Source organism: Equus caballus, chromosome 30, assembly GCF_041296265.1.
Source record: "Equus caballus isolate H_3958 breed thoroughbred chromosome 30, TB-T2T, whole genome shotgun sequence".
Lineage (NCBI taxonomy): Eukaryota > Metazoa > Chordata > Mammalia > Perissodactyla > Equidae > Equus > Equus caballus.
The window spans coordinates 8,084,646-8,090,422 of NC_091713.1; the positions used below are offsets into that span (position 1 = coordinate 8,084,646).

General features: G+C 56.0%; 1 long non-coding RNA gene across 1 annotated transcript; it reads left to right on the plus strand.

Moving 5' to 3' along the window:
* Positions 1-2,188: 2,188 nt before the first annotated feature.
* LOC138921503 (uncharacterized) lies at positions 2,189-3,377 on the plus strand. Its single transcript, XR_011434137.1, has 2 exons — positions 2,189-2,572; positions 2,996-3,377. It is a non-coding gene; the product is annotated as an uncharacterized lncRNA (long non-coding RNA).
* The last annotated feature ends 2,400 nt before the right edge of the window (positions 3,378-5,777 follow it).

Here is a 5,777-nt window from a genome sequence, read left to right on the forward strand (position 1 = left end):
CACAAGCTGCCTCGCGCCTGCAGGAGGAGCAGATCGGAGAACTGCAGCGACAAGACGAGGCCCGACAGGAAGTGCTGGAGGACGTCCAAAAGAAGTGGACCGACTTAGTGAGTACCCTGGAAGGAAAAGCAGACAAGGCCCTCCTGAGAAAGCTCTTCACGGACGCCTTGCAAAGCGCCAGACACGAACGCCGGGAAGCGTTCCGACAGATGGGAAGCACCCTGGGTGTGGAAAGGGAGGAAATGGAGCAGTTGCTGCAGGAAGAGCAGGGCGGCCTTACCGGATGGGTGACCGGGTGGCTCGGATCCCGCAGTGCCCCCGACATGCCTCGGAGAGCCAACCAGCAATCCGAGCTCAAGACTTCCTTCTCAGAGCTTTTTGTGAATTTTCTAGAAGCTGAGTCTCAGGGAGCTTCTCCACCTCGACAGCTCCCTGCTCAGCCCAGGAAGCGTCCCGAAGCACCCGCAAGGAAGAGACTGGCTAAGAACGTGCCAGCTCTTCTGAGAACCACCCTCGCAGCCACCCCCAGAAGATCAGACGGGAATCCCTGCTCCCCAGCCGTGTCTCTCATCAACCCACCCGGCCCCGGAACCGGAGGGTCTGGGCACCTTCTCTTAGACGCCGTGACCGACGTCGTGCCCACGGGCACACCTTGGCTGCTGCCACCCGCCAAGAGTGCTGCCAGGCTGCTCCAAGGCCTGTCCAAGCCCTAGAGGCTCCCCAAGCCGCAGAGGAGATGACCGCGCTTTCAGGAAAGCCGGTCCCTCGCTGCGGGTTCCTTAGCACAAAGTGGCCTTGTGCTAAAGGTCACAGGTTTCTCTGCGGCTTTACTGGAGCTTTCAAAGAAACAGCTGTGGTTCACGCTTTCAAAAGGGTGTCGCTGCAGGTAGTCACCCAATTTAAAGCAGACGTCACTTCTCTGGAGAGCAGGCGCAGCACCGGTGGGATCGCAGGCTGTGGGCCAAGGACGCTTCTGATTCTGTTTGTCACGCTGTCACTGTCTCCGAGGAGATGGGGGGCGTGGGGTGGGGGGTGGGGGTTGGGTCTGGGAAGTGGGGGGGTTGCGGGCGGGTGGGGTCTGGGGGGTGGGAAGGGTGGGGGTGGGGGGAGGGTGGGGGTAGGGGGGCGTTTATTGAGCTTTCCCTCGGGGAGCGGGAACCTCACTTGCCTTAGTGCTGCAGAATCAGAAAGCGCGCGAGGGCGCCCACTCCCGGGACAGTAGGAAGAAAGGGGAAGGGCACCAACGTGCAAAGGGCATCCAAACTTCACAAGGAAAGCTTGGTTTCCCCCGGCTCGGTCCTCCTCCTCTTTCCACTGCCTGGGAAACCGCCCTCGGGTGCTCTCCGGCCTCTGGGACAGACAGGAAAACTCCTAAGCACGGGAGGATCTTATTCCCTGACTCGCTTTTGGTTGAAAAGCCAGTCACCAGACGTCAGAGATCTTTGCAAGGGTTTACGAACTGCATCTTGTTGTTTTCCAAAGCAGGGGTCTGTGGTCTGTGGTCCGGATGGACACCGACTGACTGAACCGGTGCCTCACGATGGTCATGGAAGCTGCTTCCGCCCCCAAGCCCATCAGAGGGCCATGGTCAACCTCCCCCCCACCCCGTTTCCTCAACAGCCCCTCCAAATCTCCATCGCCTGCCTCAAGCGGGATCGTCCTCATACCGTTCGGTACCCAAAGAGATCAGAGGCCAGCTAGTCAAGAACTCTCCGTTTCCCTCACCCCCCCACCCCCGTTTGAACGTCCCTCTACTTCTCTCCACCCACCCCTCCCCTTTCCCTTTGGTTTTCCAGGAAGAGGGATTCAGCTTGGCAGTTCCAGGGTCCTGGCTCCACGTGGGGTGCCCTGGGAACCGTCTGCTCAGCCTCCCCCAAAGATCTCGTTCCCTCAGTTTGCCAGCTGCTTTCTCTTCGGCCCGTCTCTTTCTTTCCTTAAGCCGCTGAGCACACCCAAGTCTCTCCCAGCATCCACACCTCTCCTTTCCGCTCCTCCACCACCGCCTTCTCTCTCTACCTTTCACGGCTAAGCTGCTGCCAAAAGACCTCGACTCCTCGTCAGCCATCCAGTCATCGCCTCGTCTCTCACCGGCTCCTCGAAAGACTCCCCAAATCTCGTCGCCGTCCCGTCCTAGCAAGAGGCCAGGGCACGCCCTTCGGTTCCTTCGCCTTCCTAAACTCTCTGTGGTGTCTGAGGAATGCTGCCCACGCCTTCAGTCTCTGCAAGTTCTCTCCACCCTCTTTCTCTGGGGGATGGCCCCCTCCCCAGGTGCCCTTCCTAACCTCAGACCCCTCTGTCTCCCTTTCCTCTGCGGCTTCTCCTCCCGACCACTTCTCCAAGGGTTCTGTTCTCGAAGGCACGGTCTTCAGGGAACAGGAACGCCTCGGGTCTCAGAGCAAGCTCATGTGCTCCTACGATTCGACTCGCCCCCGGATGCCCAGGGCTTCTGAGTGCGTACGACTGACGTCCACCCTGCCCCTGACTCCACGCTGCTTTCTCTAACTGTCTGCTGGATGCACCTCTCAGGATGTCCAAAGGCTTCTCAAAACCGACACGTCCAAAAGGGAGCCCGGTATCCTTCAACAAAACCCTCCCCCTCCTCTTACCTTCCTTTCATCACCTCAGAAAACCTCTCCCCATCTCATCACCCGAGAGTGAGAGGCCTCAGGGCCACACTTGAGCTCTCTGTCTCACCCGCTTCGCAGCCTACTGACTCCCAAAGGGAGCCGAGCGCCTTCCCGTCTTTGCCGTCCCCGCTGCTCTGCCGCATGCCTTCCTGTCTCTTGCACGCAACCAGCCCAGTAGACTCCTTACTGATCTTGCCGGCTGGCCTCCTGGCACACTGCCCCCCCCTCCCCCCTTGAATCCATCCTCCACACTGTTGGGAGGGTGACCCAAGAGGAAAACCCTGCCGTTACTGACACCACGGTGCCCGGCCCCCACAGGGGTGGACGTGGGCAAGAAAGTAACCAAAGTTTCTGAGGTTGTTTTGCAGAACAACAGGAAGACGGCAGATCAGAGAGCAGCTTGATGGCAGCCCCCCGGCCCCCCCCCGACCGGACGTCATGCAGAGGCTTGGACCAGCTGAAATGACGGATCGCCCACTTTCCGCGTCAAGGACAGAGATCCTCGGCATGCAACACGTCGAACCCCACTGACTTCGCACTTGTGACCCACGAAAAAATACGAGCGACAGTCGCACCTGAGCAGAGGACTCTTCAAGCTTCACCCCCAGCGCTCTCCTGGTCCCACCCCTACCCTGAACCCCAGATAAATGCCCCAACGTTTTGTTTTCCCTTTGAGGAGGCGGGTTTGAGTTTTACTCCCACCTCCTTGTCTGGCTGCCTCTTGATCATAAACTTCTTTCCTTGCTGCAACCCTAACGTCTCACTGATTGGCTTGGCTGCGAAATCGGGTACCCGGACCTGAGTTTGTGTGTGGTCCCATCGCTTCCCTGCTTGAAAGGAATCCAGGGTTCTCCACTGCCTGCAGGCCAAACTGGAGCAGAATCTCCAAGGCCTCGCCCCTGCAGCCTTCCTCCCTGCTCCTCACCCACACGCGGGCCACCCTCCCACCACGTGCGACTCTCTGCAGACCCCAAACAGGTTCTGAGTCATATGACTTCAAGCCCAGGAGCCTCATGGTGGCAGGGTAACTCCTTCAATCCAGTGCACACTGGAAGTCTTTAATTTTCCTCTGCCTGACCTAGATGGCGAGGGATGGATTCCTATGCACCTTAGGTTGATGGGGATTTCCGAACACTGAACAGGTGAGTTCAATGGCAATTTCTTATTTATTTACACAGGCAGCCTATGGGACCACACTCTACACCATATTGAGCCACATAGGAAAGTGCACTTGGGGAGAGAGTAAATACGCAAGGCGGTGGGGGACAGTCTTTGTAGCCACAGGAGAGGTGCGGTGTTCCCTGGTTCCCACAGGAAGGTGGGACTGGCTCATTTGAATAATTTCACAGGTGAGCAGGAAACTTGAGACCACTACTTGGGGAGCACCCATGCCTGCTCCCTGTGATGAAGGGGTTGTTTGGCGAGGGGATCTTATCTCTGGGAGCTGTGGAGGAGGGAAACTTGCAGGTAGGCCATTTGAGGCCCTCTTCGTTTACCAGGTTTCAAAGCAACACTTCATATTGAATCTTCATCTCAGGCCTCACAGTACAGTTGTCTCTCTTATGCCTTGACATCGTCTTACACCCTGGTGATATCTGAGACATTTAGGGAGGAGGAAAAATGCTTCCCTGGGAAACAATGTTGGCACTAGACCAGGAGGGAGAGGGGGTCATCGACAACCTTGAGTGTATGAACTTTCATTGATGTTCACTCGCTTGATCCCAAGAGAATTCCCAAGCAGCCAAAGGTTCTGTGGGAGAGGTGACATCCTGCAGCTCCATCATATTTGGCAATGGAGGGAGGACAGGGGAGGGCACCCCATCTGGCAGGTCGCACATGCCACAGGGCCCAGGTTTGGATCCATCCTGTTGCAAGGAAGCCTTGGTAACCTTCCCGCACTTGGTTTTGTTTTGTTTAGTTTTGTTTTTGAGGAACATTAGCCCTGAGCTAACTGCCGCCAATCTTCCTCTTTTTGCTGAGGAAGGTTGGCCCTGAGCTAACATCCGTGCCCATATTCCTCCATTTTATATGTGGGACCCCTACCACAGCATGGCATGCCAAGCAGGGCCATGTCCCCACCGTGGATCCGAACTGGCGAACCCCGGGTCGATGAAGCAGAACGTGTGCACATAACTGCTGTGCCACCGGGCCAGCCCTATCTTCCCGCACTTGTTGGATGCTACTTCCAGGACTAAAGTGATAATAGACAGCTGGGGATGAAGGCTCAGCGTCTGGGAGAGATTCTGTTTCCAGAAGAGGCCAGTGCATGGCCAGTAATTGCTGCTCTAATATGGCAGAATGCAGGGCCAAGGAGGCGGGCTTCTTGCATCAGGAACCCACAGACAACTTACGCACATCCTGCGTTTTCCAGAGACTCCAGGAAGCCTGAGAGGAGGTTGCCGAAGCCTCTTCCCCACAAGAGTCTCTGAGGGTTCTAGTGGGAGGGACTGTTGATTTTAATTTGGACAGCTCCTAGAGTCCTTTGTTGGAGGGGGTCCCCACTGAAGCTGGGCTCATTTGTAAGTCACAGCATAAATGGCCTTAAGTAAAATTTGTAGGCAAGGACTATATTGCCTCCAGAAGCAAAAAGGGATTACATGATATTGGATTGTACATCCTTCACAAGTGTGTCAAACAAATGTCCTCGAAGGAGGTCACAAAAGTCATGTCATGCCTGTACTCCTGGAGAAAGGGGGATCCGGTGAAGGTCTTGTCTGCAAAGACTGCCTGTGAGAGCAGAACGGCTTAGTCCCTGTGGGTAACAAGGCAAAAACATGTCCCCTCAGAGGTGATGGCAAACTGTGGCTGGGAGGATGTTGAAACAGGCTCTGAACAGAGCATATTAACCAAATCTATAATAGCAAAATATTCAGCCACGTGTAAATGTAGTTGTGCCCAGGAGGTTTAAGTGTACCAGGATTTATTTCCATCAGGTACAGTTAGACACAAAGATACAGAAATAACTGTCACGAAGGAAGAAGTTTTCTCTCCTCACAGATTCTGAGCAACAGAAGGCAGGGCACTCCATGGAGGGCCACACAGGGCAGCACCAGGGTCGGTCAGGAGACAGAAGGAGTGAGGGGAAAACGTGGGCGAGAGCCTTTCGAGTGGATTCCACGGGAAGGAAGGAGTGAGGCAGGGTGAGCAGGT